We start from the raw sequence: 14020 nt of genomic DNA, 5'->3' as shown, positions 1-14020 counted from the left end.
CAAATACGTGGTATGTTAAAGAAGGGACTTACATGAAGATACATAGAGGAAGATTGCTCCACTAAAGGATCTTCTAATACTGAAATTTGGTAATTCTCTGATTCTGGTAGCATCTCCGAGATGACTCTCTTTTAGGCATAACCTACTTACAGAGTTGGAGATGGAGAAGGCTATGGCCATGGTATCTTTGCAAAGAGAACCCCAAATGGGATGATAAAGAGATGGACATAACAAAAACGATTAAACAACACCTCCAGAGTGCAAAAGCCCTTCAGATATCATTGAGAATTCCCTGATTTTTTAATAAGGCTTTGTTATAGTATTACCTGAAGTCCTAATCATTGTGAATTCTTTGAAGCTAGCAAGCATCTTCTTTCAGAACTATAAATAGCTCTGGAAGAGTTAAGGAGCCACCATCCATTCACAACTTGCTGTGAATTGTTCAGTGAGATTTCCATTCAACACCTTTCAGGAGCAGTTGTATTGGGTGGGTATATTTTAGACCATGTAGCGTTATATGGAATGGGTAAAATCCTATGCCCTTTGAGCTAAAAAAGAAATGATTGAAGGTTTAATGAAAAGAAAATAGTAGAAAGGGGATCTGAGCTCAAATTTGATCTCTGGTACTTCCCAGACAGTCAATAAACATTTACAACAAACACCTTCTATGTTCTCATATTAAGCAATGGGGTACAAAGAAAGGGGGAAAACAATCTATGCTCTCAAGGAGCTCCATTCTAACAGGTGAAACTATATGTAGATAACTATTTAAAAGCAACAAAGAATATAAATTAATGTGTGACCAGTTCTGATCTCAGTGTCTTCATGTATAAAATGAAGTTGACCTAGATTATCTCTGTTGTTCCATCTCTACTGATGTAATTGTATAATAATAATAAATGTTCTCAAGAAGGTTGAAGCCACCTGCCCTAAGCAATCAGGCACAAGAATAGTCTAGTAAGGTCTAGAAAGTTTCTGCCTCTCATTTGTGTCTTCATCTCCTTCGTCCCTAGCCCTTCTTCTCTCTGAAAAGTCAAAAGATAAAAATCTTACCTAAACTCAGCAGGGGGACAAAGTAAAAGAAATGATACAAGAATAAGAGGAGAGATGATAGGACCCATTAATAACTCCTCTGTTTTTTTCATTTAAAATGTTTCACATCCTATCTCCAAATAGTTTTTCATGATTTATTTCATATTATTTCCTCTTTTATATTTAACATTGCAAGAAAGCTAGCCTATTTATTATTCAGTATTCAAAGCTCTGCCTCTATATTTAAACCATAACCATGTATGGAATATTCTCTTTATCTTTACCTTTTAGAATCCTCAATTCTCCACTCAGGAGGTGTCACCTAAAAATGATTATCTTAGATTCTGAGATTCTGAGTGAACTGGCCTCCCATCCCCACTCCCCCACTCCCCCAAAATGATGCTTTGTGCCAACATTACAGACCATTTTATTTTGTCATCTTCATAAACTCCTTTTAGATTGTTAGTTCCTTGAGGACATGTTTTAATTTTCATTTTGTCTTCAAATCCCCCCCCCCCCAATTAACTGAATGTGTTTAATAAGGAGTGACAATACATTTTAATAAATGCCTTTTTGAATGAACTCAGTTGAGCTAAAATACATTTGAATAAAAAGCAGTAAGGAGAAGGGAACATGAAGGGGCAGAAGAGATGGGAGGCAAGGGGGTGGGGGGAGAGATGAAGGAAAAAGAGATAGAGGGAAGAGGGGAGAGAGAGAGAGAGAGAGAGAGAGAGAGAGAGAGAGAGAGAGAGAGAGAGAGAGAGAGATACAGAGAGAGGTTATATTTTCATTTAAGGAAGGTCTTTTTTTTTTTGATTATATACATTTCCATTGCCCATTTCTGATAAGACATGAGTTGTTCCTTTTTTTCTACCAAGGTATGTTATTAACTTCCAGGCAGAAGTTTCTCTCCATCTAGCAAAGCTTGAACTGAAATTTAAGCCCCCAACCCAACCCCACTCCAGCCCCACCCCTCAGTGGATGGTATTTAAATGCAAAATCTAAAGATTTAAAATCTCTCTGTGATTCTGAGATCCAAATACTCTGTATCCTGAGAAATTGGATTTACTTCCCTGGATCCCTTTTCACAACATTCCCTAAACTGAAATGAATAAAGGTAATGGGATGGGATGCTGAATTCACTTTAAAGTTACAAATTGCCCATAGAGGCAAAGGAGTTCTAATGGGATATTTAATTGCAATAGAGATTCCAGGGTACTAGTAGAACTCTGCCTCAACCTTTGGACAACCTAAGAGGGAGAGAGAATTTCTGTTTTTTTAATGACAGGCCTTTAAAAAATGGTAGCTCAAAGGTTCTCAAAGCCCCATGGGGAGGGGGGACCAATTAGATTATAACTTACAAGGGAGAGAGAATGGTTAACAGTTGACCTGAGTAGATTAAATTGACAGCTATTAATTATTCACTTTAAAGTATGTGAGCTGAGACGTCTAACTAGATGTTGAACATTTAGAGCAGGTCTTTATTGAGTTCTTTTTTAAGGGAAAGGAAAATGTAGTAGAAAAAAATATTGAGCTCAAAGTCAGGAAAACCCTGGTACAAATTCAGTCTCTCATTAGTCTATGTTTTTGACCAAATAAAATTTACTTATCCATGTAACCAGATTTGAAGTCAGATGACTTCTGTTTTTTACTACCAATGCCACCTTCAGCAAGTCACTTAATCTACCTGATCCTCAGTTTTCCCAACTGTAAAATGAGAAGATTGGAATATACGTCTTCAATGATTTCTTCTGGTACTGAAATTGTAAACTTATGATATCCACTAAGTTATACCCAGTCAAGATTGTGAATGTTCCCAGACTTAAAAATCCCCATACTAGTAGTCACATCATTAAATTGTCCCCCACCCCATGTAACTATGATCAGTAAACTTTCGGTGGAAAGAGATATTAGTTTTTTTTTTTTTCCTAATTGATCTTCTCATTTTACATATGAGTAATCTAAGACTCAGAGAAGAGAAGGTTTTGCTGAGGTCAAGTGTGGAAAGAAACAGAAATGAAATTCCAATGCAGGTCTTCTTATTCTAAATCCAGGGATAACTAAAATTAGAAGATTTAGAATCAAGTCTTAGTTCTATAACTTATTAGCACTACATTGAACCTCTGTGCCTCAGTTAGGTAGTCTTGTCTTTAAAATTTGAAAATCGATCCTTTAGATGCCTCTCTCATTGAATCTTTATGGAGATTCCTTGAAGTAGAGATGTACAATGATTGCAAACTAAGAGATGAAAGATAAGGATGGTACTGCATTTTATCTGTACAGGAATCTCTTAAAAAAGGAAATTCCCTCTTTCAATTGCACTCAGTACTTTCTTTGAAACAAATATTCTTAGAAAGTTGCCTAGAATATCAGAAATTTTAATGACTTGTCCAAGGCTATAGTCAATATTTGTCAAACATAGAACTTATACCAAAGTCTTCCTGATTCCAAGGTCAACTCACTACAGAACATTGTACATTGCTTCCATGGAAACCAAAGTACGATACCAATTTGCTCTACTTTCCTCTTCATCTACATCATCTTAATCACTGTCATTCCATGAGATTGTATGTTCACAAGTCTCTTTTTTTAGTTCCTTTTCATCTGAAAGAACAAAAGGTCAAGATGTTCAAGGAAATTAATGGGAAAACATATGAGGAGAGATAGACTAGCATAGACTAGCAAAACAAGATGCTAAACTATACTATTAAGTGGTAAATCTGTTACTGGTTAAGAAATATAGTGGTGAATCAGAGAAATAGATTAGGTATACAATAAAAAATAAGAAATGATTATAGAAATCTAGTGTTTGATAAACAAAAAGATCTAAGATTTTGGAAAAAGGTTCACCATTTGAAAAAAACATGGGCAAACTGGAAAACAATTGGGTAGAAACTAGGTAGAGATCAGCATCTCATACCACATACCAAGTTAAGGACAGAGTTGGTACATGATTTAGACCTAAAGGGTTATATCATTGGATAATTAGGGAAAGATGGACTAGTTTAACTGTCAGAAGGAAGAATTTATGATCAAAAAACCAGATTATATCACAATATTAAAAATAGATGACTTTTTTATATTGAACTAGAAAGTTTTGCAAACAAAACTAAAGCAACAAAATTTAGAAGCAAAACAGAAAATGGAAATATTTTTACAAGTGTTTCTTAATAAAAGTCTCATTTCTCAAATACATAAAGAAATAAGTAAAATTTAAAAGAATCCAAGTCATTCCCAAGTTGATAACTGGTCAAGGACATATAAGCAGTTTTTAGATAAATAACTCAAATTATGGTTATGAAAAATTCTCTAAATCTCTATTGTTTAGTGAGGTACCTTTAAATATGACAGAAAGAATCAAAAGTTGCCACCAATATAAATAAATTGAAACACTAATGAACTTTTGATTGAGTTGTGCATTGAACCAACCACTGTGGAGAGTAATTTGGAATTATGACCATAATTTCTTACCTTTGAGTAAGCAATATTGCCATGAGGTAGGAATTCAAAAAGATCAAAAAAGAAAGCAAAGATATATTTATAGCAACTATTTAGTCATGGCAAAGAATTGAAAATTAAAAGAATCACCATCAGTGGGAATGTCTGAGAAAGTTGTGGTAAATGAACATTATGGAATATTAATGTGCAATAAGAAATAATGAGTAGTATGAAAAACCTTTAAAAAAAGGTTTTAAAAAAACTTTAGAAATAAGAATTGATGCAAAGTAAAGTGAGCAGAACTGACAGAACAGTGCAAACAGTAGTAGCAATAAGTACAACAATCAGCTCTATATAAGTTGATTAGCAATATAAAGATCCAAGACAATTCCAAAGAACTCATGATGAAAAATACTGCTCATCTCCAGAGAAAGAACTGATGAAATTTAAATGCATATTGAAGGATACTATTTCTTCATTTTATTTGTTTTTCATTTTTGTCTGTTTTCTTTTAAACATGATTAATACCGAATTATGTTTTCCATGATTGCACATATGTCAAACTGCTGATCGTCCAGGGAAGGTGGAGGGGATGAATAAAGGGAGAGAGTTTGGAATTCAAAAATTTTTTAAAGTATTGGAAAAAATTTGGTTTTACATAAGAAAAACATTATTTCAAATGGTTTTCAATATTAAATTTTAATATTCAATTTGGATCTCATCCAACCCATCATTTTTACAGTTGAGGAAATGAAGTCCCAGGAAGATGATATGATTTGCCAAAGGTCACCCAGGTAATAATTGACAGAGTCAGGATTCAAATGATTCTTTTCAAGATTTGCCATGAAGTGGTTTTTTTTGAGTAAAATTTCTCAGCAAAAACATTATTTAACAAATGTCTCATATTAGCCAGTTCTTTCTCCCCCCAAGCTTGAAGGAAACAGAAAACACCTTGAACATTTAACTGCTGTGTTGTTTTTTGGAATTCGCATTCTTTTAGCAAGTATTGGTCTAGCTTCCAATTGTCAGTATGACCCAACCCATCTTTATTTTAGGAACAAATGCTGCAATTAGCTTCAGAGGAGATATTCTTTATATCTTTGAGTGACAACATTTTTTTTTAGGCCAGGTGATTTCCTAAGCTTTATATCATGGTCTTTCAATATCACAGACTTAATCAGAGTAACCTTAGTGACCAACCAATCTAACCCATCCCCAAAATGAATCCTCACTATCAACCAATCAATGAAAAAACATTTATAAAGCCCCACAATGAACTGATATAACATAAATAGCAAGTAATAATCATGCTGAATTTTTTTTTTTTATGATGTGGAACCTACTACCTTGTGAGGGAGGATATTTCTACCCCTTGGGTGAGAATTTCTAATTGTTAAGTTTATTTTGTTCTAATTGTTAAGATTATTTTTCCTTTTTACTCCTTCCATCAAATATCAATTTGACTTTTTTACAACCTAAACCCATTATTAATGGAGGAAATTAGAACTAGTGTAATCTCTCAGCAACCAGTCTTTGGAATACTTGAAGATAACCATCATATTTGCTAGAGTTTTGAACTCAAGTGATTCAGTTAATGGAATGCTAAATTTGGACTCAAGAAGACCTGACTTCAAATCTAGCCTCATTTGCTTAATAGTTGTATTAATAAAAGTGGGGAAGTTGGTTAACCTTTATTTATCTCATTTTCATTATCTGTAAAGTAGCACCTATCTCTCACAATTCTTGGATCAAATGAGACAAAATTTATAAATTATTTAGTAGCATTGTGCCTGAACATAGTAGATGCTTAATAATGCTTGCCAACTCCCCATTCACTATCTTAGTTACGCCACTTAAATATTCCAAACTATTAATGTTCCTAAGATGTGATTAGAACTAAATACAGGGGCAGCTAGGTGCTGCAGTAGATAGAGCACCAGCCCTGGAGTCAGGAGGATCTAGGTTCAAATCCAGCCTCAGACACTTAATAATTACCTAACTGTGAGGCTTTGGGCAAGCCACTTAACCCCATTGCCTTTCAAAAAGAAAAAGAAAACAAGGAAAAAGAACTAAATACAATAACTAAGTTGTGAACTGACTAGATTAAAGGTAAAAAAAAAATCAAAAAGCATAGCTTGGAAAACTCAGTATCCCAATATTTCAGACTATGTACCATCAAACCAGAACCTCCACTGTCACTTTTTCTTTTTATTATTGAAACATTGGATGGAGAACTATTAGGAGACTTAGAGATCATTTATACCAAATTTTATATTCACCACTTAACTACTTTTGTGACCTGGAGGGAGGAAGTCAATAGCATCCCCATGGCTTCATTTTCCTCCTCAGGAAAATAAAAGGATTAGAATGGATGACTCTTAGATCCCTTCCAGCTCTAATTTCACAATCCCATGATATTTTATTTTATTTTTTATGTCCTTCTTTTGTTTATGGGAGGTAAAATGCAGTTTCATGGATACACTAATGAACGAGAAATCAAGAGGGTTACATCTAACTCTTGCCCCTTGACACTAACTAACCCCTTCTGATTGTGACTGAGTATGTCACTTAACATTTCTGAGCCTTAGGTTTTTATCTATAAAATTCTGTAAAAGTATTACTCCATTCTAATATATATGTATATCTATATATAATATTTATATATATGTTCTTTCTGTTGGTAATTTTAGTCCCCACACAATGAAATAGCAGATCGTTTATATATTTATTATTGCATTAAACATTGATTCAGGAAACAATTTTAATGGAAAAAATTCTCCAAGCACAATATATTTTCCCACCCACGCACCCCCAAATTGACAAAGCCACCGGAGTGATCATTACTGCTAATTTTGTTTCATTGCCTTCTTTTTGAATTTGCAATTTGTTAACAAAAAGAATACATGCCCCCTTTAACAATATGACAATAACATATTTTATATTTTACCTGGGTTTTGCTGCTTTGTATGCTTTCCTTTATAAGCTTGTATATTATTCTTTTGTCTTTTTTTTTAATGTTTTATCATTTCATACAGTTCTTTTCTTATTTTCTTTCATTCCCCACATTTGTCTGCCTTCACAATTCACTAACAGTCTATAATATTACTCTTATGGAAATTAGCTTCACCATTTATCTTTGGACACATATTTTGTTTCTAACTTTTTTGTTATTGCCTCTATTTCCTCCTTTACTTGTCATTTACTAATTGATCCCTATGAGAAAGAGACACAAAAGTAGAATCACTGCATGTAGTTAATTTAGTAAATGTTTTATTCCATAAATCTACATTATTTTAGATAATTTTTTTATTTTATTAACTTTTTTGTTTTACAATTCTATACAATAGTAATTTCTACCTATCATTTTCTGTAAGGTTTTGAATTTTTCAATTTTCCCACACCCTCCCTTCCCTTCCACTATCCCCTCACAGAAGGCAGTCTGATAATCTTCACATTGTTTCCATGCCATACATTGATTGAAATTGCATGTGTTCTTCCCGCCAAGATGGCAGAGAGAAGACAGACAGGGTTCTAAAATCTCCTGATCTCTTCCCCATCTATCACATAAAACAATCCTCTTAAAAGAAATCCGAACCAGGAAACCCAGAAAGAAAAGCCAGGAGAGGAAAATCTAGCTCAGGATTTGTCTCCTGCAGCAGCCTTGGCTGAGTACCTGCAGGTGAGTCTGAGCTCCCAGGGAAGATCAGCCAGACCAACAGCTGAATTGGAACCAGGAGTCTGAGGGTCCGAGAATGGGACCTGCTGGATCAGCGGTGGGGCTGGACGAAGGGGGCTTGGGTCCGTGGGGAAGCAGAGACGCTGGTGTTGGGGCTGTCCCCCTGGAGCTTGGGGAAGGGGCTGCGGGGAGAGGTCTGGTGCAGGAGAGCTGTGGAGACCATCCCTGGGCTCCTCAGTTCTGAGAAACTCTGAGCCCACGCCTCCATTGCACTGAGGTCTCTTCTCAAACAAATGCAAATTATTTCTGCCTCAGGCCCAGGTGTGTGAGCAAAAGAACCAGCCCAGCTGAGGAATCACCTCAGGCCAGGGTAAAGCCCACCATTGATTGAAGGCAAAAGAATTCAATAGCTCCAATTCCCTCCCTCAAGCAAAGGGAGAAGGCCTCACAACCAAGGTCACAGACACCCCAGAGAGGGCAACCAGCTCCTCCTACTGGCCAGCCAGAGAAACTGCACTCAGTAAAGCCTTTAGCGATCCCAAGCCCAGGTGAACCAGCCCCACCCAACTCAACATCTTAGCATAATGAAGAAGGGTCAGTGAAAAGGTGGATCCATAGAAAAATTCCTGGAAGGGAAAGACCCCAACCCAGAGAGACCTGGAACATCTGAGGAGAATACATTCTGGTCTCCAGCACAGAAAGACTTCCTTGAAGAAATAAGGAAGGAGTTTAAAAATCAACTGGAAAATTTGGGGGAGACAATTAATACCTTGCAACAAGAAAACAAAACCTTAGAAAGTAGAATTGGACAAACACAAAAGGAGAATAAATCTCTCAGATCATCAATTGGACAATTACAAAATGAGAATAATTCTCTCAGATCCTCAAATGAGCAAATGCAAAAAGAAATTAATTCTCTCAAAACCTCAATTGGTCAAATGGAAAACTCTTTCAAAAGTAGGATTGACCAATTGGAAAAGGTTAATGAAGAAAACTCCTCCCCCCAAAAAATAATGGAGTCTACAGAAACTAATGACTCCATGAGACAGCAAGAGTCAGTTAAACAAAATCAAAAAAATAGAAAAAATAGAAGCAAATGTGAAATACCTCATCAACAAAACCACTGACCTCGAAAATAGATCGAGGAGGGGCAACCTGAAAATTATAGGACTTCCTGAAAACATTGAAGAGAAAAAAAGCCTGAACTTAATATTACAGGATCTAGTGATGGAAAAGTGCCCTGACATCATGGAATCGGAGGGCAAAGTAGTTATTGAGAGAATACATCGATCCCCGCCAGAAAAAAGATCCTAAAATGAAAACACCAAGGAATGTTGTGGCCAAACTCCAGAACTATCAGATAAAAGAGAAAATCCTGCAAGCAGCCAGAAAGAAACAATTTAAATATCAAGGAGCCACAGTAAGGATCATGCAGGACCTGGCTGCATCAACTTTAAGGGATTGAAGGGCCTGGAACAAGATATTTCGAAGAGCACAGGAGCTTGGAATGCAGCTAAGAATCTACTTTCCTGCAAAGCTGAGCCTTCTCTTCCTGGGAAAAAGATGGACATTTAATGAAATGGAAGAATTCCAAAAATTTCTGATGAAAAGACCAGAGCTAAACAGAAAATCTGGACATCAAACAGGAGGTTCAAGACACACATGAAAAGGTAAATAAAAAAAGGGGGGGGGTAAAAGGAAAAAAATGCAATCCAGTAAGTTGAAACTGGCTATATCCCAGCTTTGGGGGGGGGGGGGGAGACTCTCATAAATCCTGAGAAATGTAACTCTAACAGAGAGAATATACCTAGCCAGAAATGATGGACATCCATGACCTATCCATGAGACTGATATCTAATGGGATGTAAGTGGCTTTAACTCCACTGGGGAGAAAGACTCTAATAACTCTCAGCAATTTTGACTCTATTCAACAGAATATACTGAACTAGAAGGGACAGACACTCAGAATTTTCTATGACTTAGATGGAATGATCTAGAAAAAAATACACTACCTCCCTAAAAAGGGGGACAGGAAAGAGACGGGAGGAGGGAGGGGATTGAATGGGACAAATCTCATTACACTAAGAGGTACAAAAAACCTATGGTAATAGAGGGGAAGAAGGGAGCAGAGGAGAAACACCTGAATCTTCTCATCAGACTTGGCTTAAAGTCAACCTACACATACTCAGTTAACTTATAAAACATCTAACCTTTTAAGTATTAAAGGGGGGAAAGGGGAGGGGGGAATGCAGAAAGGGAAGGGGAGTGGGGGAAATAAGGGGAAATAACAAAAGGAAGGGAAGGGAAAAGGGAAAGGGGAAAGACAGGGGAGGGTGTGATATAGGAGGGCAAACACACGGAAGGGGGTGGTATTCAAAAACAAAATACTGGGGAATATGGATAAAAGGGGGGAAAGGGGGAAAAATACAAACAGAGGGAAGATAGCACAGAGGGCAATAAAGAATTAGTAATCATAACCTTGAATGTGAATGGGATGAACTCTCCCTTAAAATGTAAGCAAATAGCAGAGTGGATTAAAAACCAGAATCGTACAATATGCTGCTTACAAGAAACTCATTTGAAGCAGAGAGATACATATAGAGTAAAGGTAAAAGGTTGGAGCAAAATATATTTTGCTTCAGCTGAAGTAACAAAAAAAGCAAGGGTAGCAATCCTTATCTCAGACAAAGCAGCAGCAAAAATAGATAGTGTTAAAAGAGATAAGGAAGGAAACTTTATCCTCCTAAAAGTTACCATAGACAATAAAGTCATTCCAATATTGAATATATAAGCACCCTGTCGGACATCACCCAAATTCTTAGAGGAGAAGCTGAAAGAACTACAGGAAGACATAGACAGCAAAACTCTACTAGTCCTCCCGCTATCAGATCTAGAAAAATCAAATCATAAAACAAACAAGAAAGAAATTAGGGAGGTAAATAGATTGTTCGAAAAATTAGATATGGTAGACTTATGGAGGAAACTGAATGGGGATAGGAAGGAATATACCTTTTTCTCTGCAGTACATGGAACTTATACAAAAATTGACCATGTACTAGGACATAAAAACCTAATGATCAACTGCAGAAAGGCAGAAATAGTGAATACATTTTTCTCAGATCACAATGCAATAAAAGTCATATGCAATACTGGGCCAAGGAGATATAGACCCAGAGCAAATTGGAATCTGAATAACCTCATTTTAAAAAATGAATGGACCAAAAACCAAATTATAGAAAGAATTAACCATTTTATCCTAGATAATGATAATAATGAAACAACATACCAAAACCTATGGGATTCATTCAAAGCAACTCTCAGGGGATATATTATAGCTCTAAATGCTTATATGAATAAATTGGAGAAAGAGGAAATCAATGAACTAAACATGCAACTAAAAAAATTAGAGAAATAACAAATCAAAAATCCCCAATCAAATACCAAATTACAAACTTTAAAAATTAAAGGAGAAATTAATAAAATTGAAAGCAAAAAAACTATTGACTTAATAAATAAAACCAAAACTTGGTATTATGAAAAAAACAATAAAATTGATAAACCTCTCATCAATTTGATTTTAAAAAAGGAAGAAGAAAACCAAATTGCTAGTATTATAAATGAAAAAGGTGAACTCACCACCAATGAGGAGGAAATTAAAGTAATAATTCAAAATTATTTTGCCCAACTTTATGCCAATAAATTTGATAATCTAAGTGAAATGGATGAACATTTACAAAAATATAAGTTGACCAGGTTATATGAAGAAGAGATTAAATACCTGAACAACCCTATCTCAGAATAAGAAATTCAACAAGCCATTATTGAACTCCCTAAAAAAAAATCTCCAGGGCCTGATGGGTTCACAAGTGAATTCTACCAAACATTTAAGGAACAATTGGTTCCAATTCTATATAAACTCTTTGGAAAAATAGGGAAAGATGGAACTCTGCTTAACTCTTTCTATGAAACCAATATGGTACTGTTACCTAAACCAGGAAGAGTTAAACAGAGAAAAAAAATTATAGACCTATTTCCCTGATGAATATAGATGCAAAAATCCTAAATAAAATCTTAGCAAAATGATTACAAGTCATCACTAGGATAATACATTTTGATCAAGTAGGATTTATTCCAGGAATGCAGGGTTGGTTCAATATGAGGAAAACTGTTAGTATACTCAATTATATCAATAACAAACCTATCAGAAACCATATGATCATATCAATAGATGCTGAAAAAGCTTTCGACAAAATACAGCATCCATTCCTATTAAAAACACTAGAGAGTGTAGGAATAAATGGACTGTTCTTTAAAATAATTAGCAGTATCTATCTGAAAACATCAACAAGTATTATACTCAATGGGGAGAGGCTAGAGGCATTCCCAATAAGATCAGGGGTGAAACAAGGATGCCCATTATCACCATTACTATTCAATATTGTATTAGAAATGTTAGCATCAGCAATTAGAGAAGAAAAATAAATTAAAGGAATTAGAATTGGGAAGGAAGAGACAAAACTCTCACTATTCGTAGATGACATCATGGTCTACCTAGAGAATCCCAAGAAATCATCTAAAAAACTACTGGAAACAATTAGCAATTTTAGCAAAGTTGAAGGTTATAAAATAAACCCCCATAAATCCTCAACTTTCCTATATATGGTCTAGCAAGAAACAGCAGGAAGAGCTAGAAAAAGAAATCCCATTCAAAGTAACCTCAGACAGTGTAAAATACTTGGGAGTCTATTTGCCAAGACAGACTCAGAATATTTTTGAAAACAATTATAAAACACTTCTCACACAAATTAAATCAGATTTAAATAACTGGGCAAATATCAACAGCTCATGGATAGGGAGAGCTAATATAATAAAAATGACAATTCTACCAAAACTACACTATCTGTTTAGTGCCCTACCAATCAAAATTCCAAAAAAAATTACTTTAATGAGTTAGAAAAAATTGTAAGTAAATTCATATGGAGAAATAAAAAGTCAAGAATTGCCAGGAGCTTAATGAAAAAAAAAATGCAAACAAAGGTGGCTTAGCACTACCCAATCTAAAATTATATTATAAAGCATCAGTCATCAAAACTGTTTGGTATTGGCTAAGAAATAGAGTGGTGGACCAGTGGAATAGACTAGGTGTAAAAGCAGGAGAGGATTATAGTAATCTGCTGTTTGATAAACCCAAAGAGTCCAGCCACTGGGATAAAAACTCCCTCTTTGATAAAAACTGCTGGGATAATTGGAAGTTAGTATGGAAGAAACTTATATTAGACCAACACCTCACACCCTTTACCAAGATAAGATCCAAATGGTTACAGGACATAGACATAAAAAAAAACAATACTATAAGCAAATTAGAAGATCAAGGACTAGTCTACCTGTCAGATCTATGGAAAGGGGAACAGTTTATGACTAAGGAAGTGTTGGAGAACATCACTAAAAACCAATTAGATGATTTTGATTACATTAAATTAAAAAGCTTTTGCACAGATAAAACTAATGTAATCAAGATCAAAAGAAAAGTAGTAAATTGGGAAACAATCTTTACAACTAATGCTTCTGACAAAGGACTCATTCCTAAAATATACAGAGAACTGAGTCATATTTTTAAAACAAAAAGCTATTCCCCAATTGACAAATGGTCAAAGGATATGCAAAGGCAATTTACAGATGAGGAGATCAAAGCAATCCATAGCCATATGAAAAAATGCTTTAAATCATTAATTATTAGAGAAATGCAAATTAAAGCTTAGCTGACGTACCACCTCACACCTCTCAGATTGGCCAGTATGAACAGGAAGGATAATGATCATTGTTGGAAGGGATGTGGGAAATCTGGGACACTATTACACTGTTGGTGGGTGAACT

The sequence above is a fragment of the Macrotis lagotis genome, chromosome 1 (genome assembly GCF_037893015.1).
Source record: "Macrotis lagotis isolate mMagLag1 chromosome 1, bilby.v1.9.chrom.fasta, whole genome shotgun sequence".
NCBI lineage: Eukaryota > Metazoa > Chordata > Mammalia > Peramelemorphia > Peramelidae > Macrotis > Macrotis lagotis.
The sequence above is the reverse complement of the archived record's forward strand: the minus strand, read 5'-3'. Positions refer to the sequence as shown.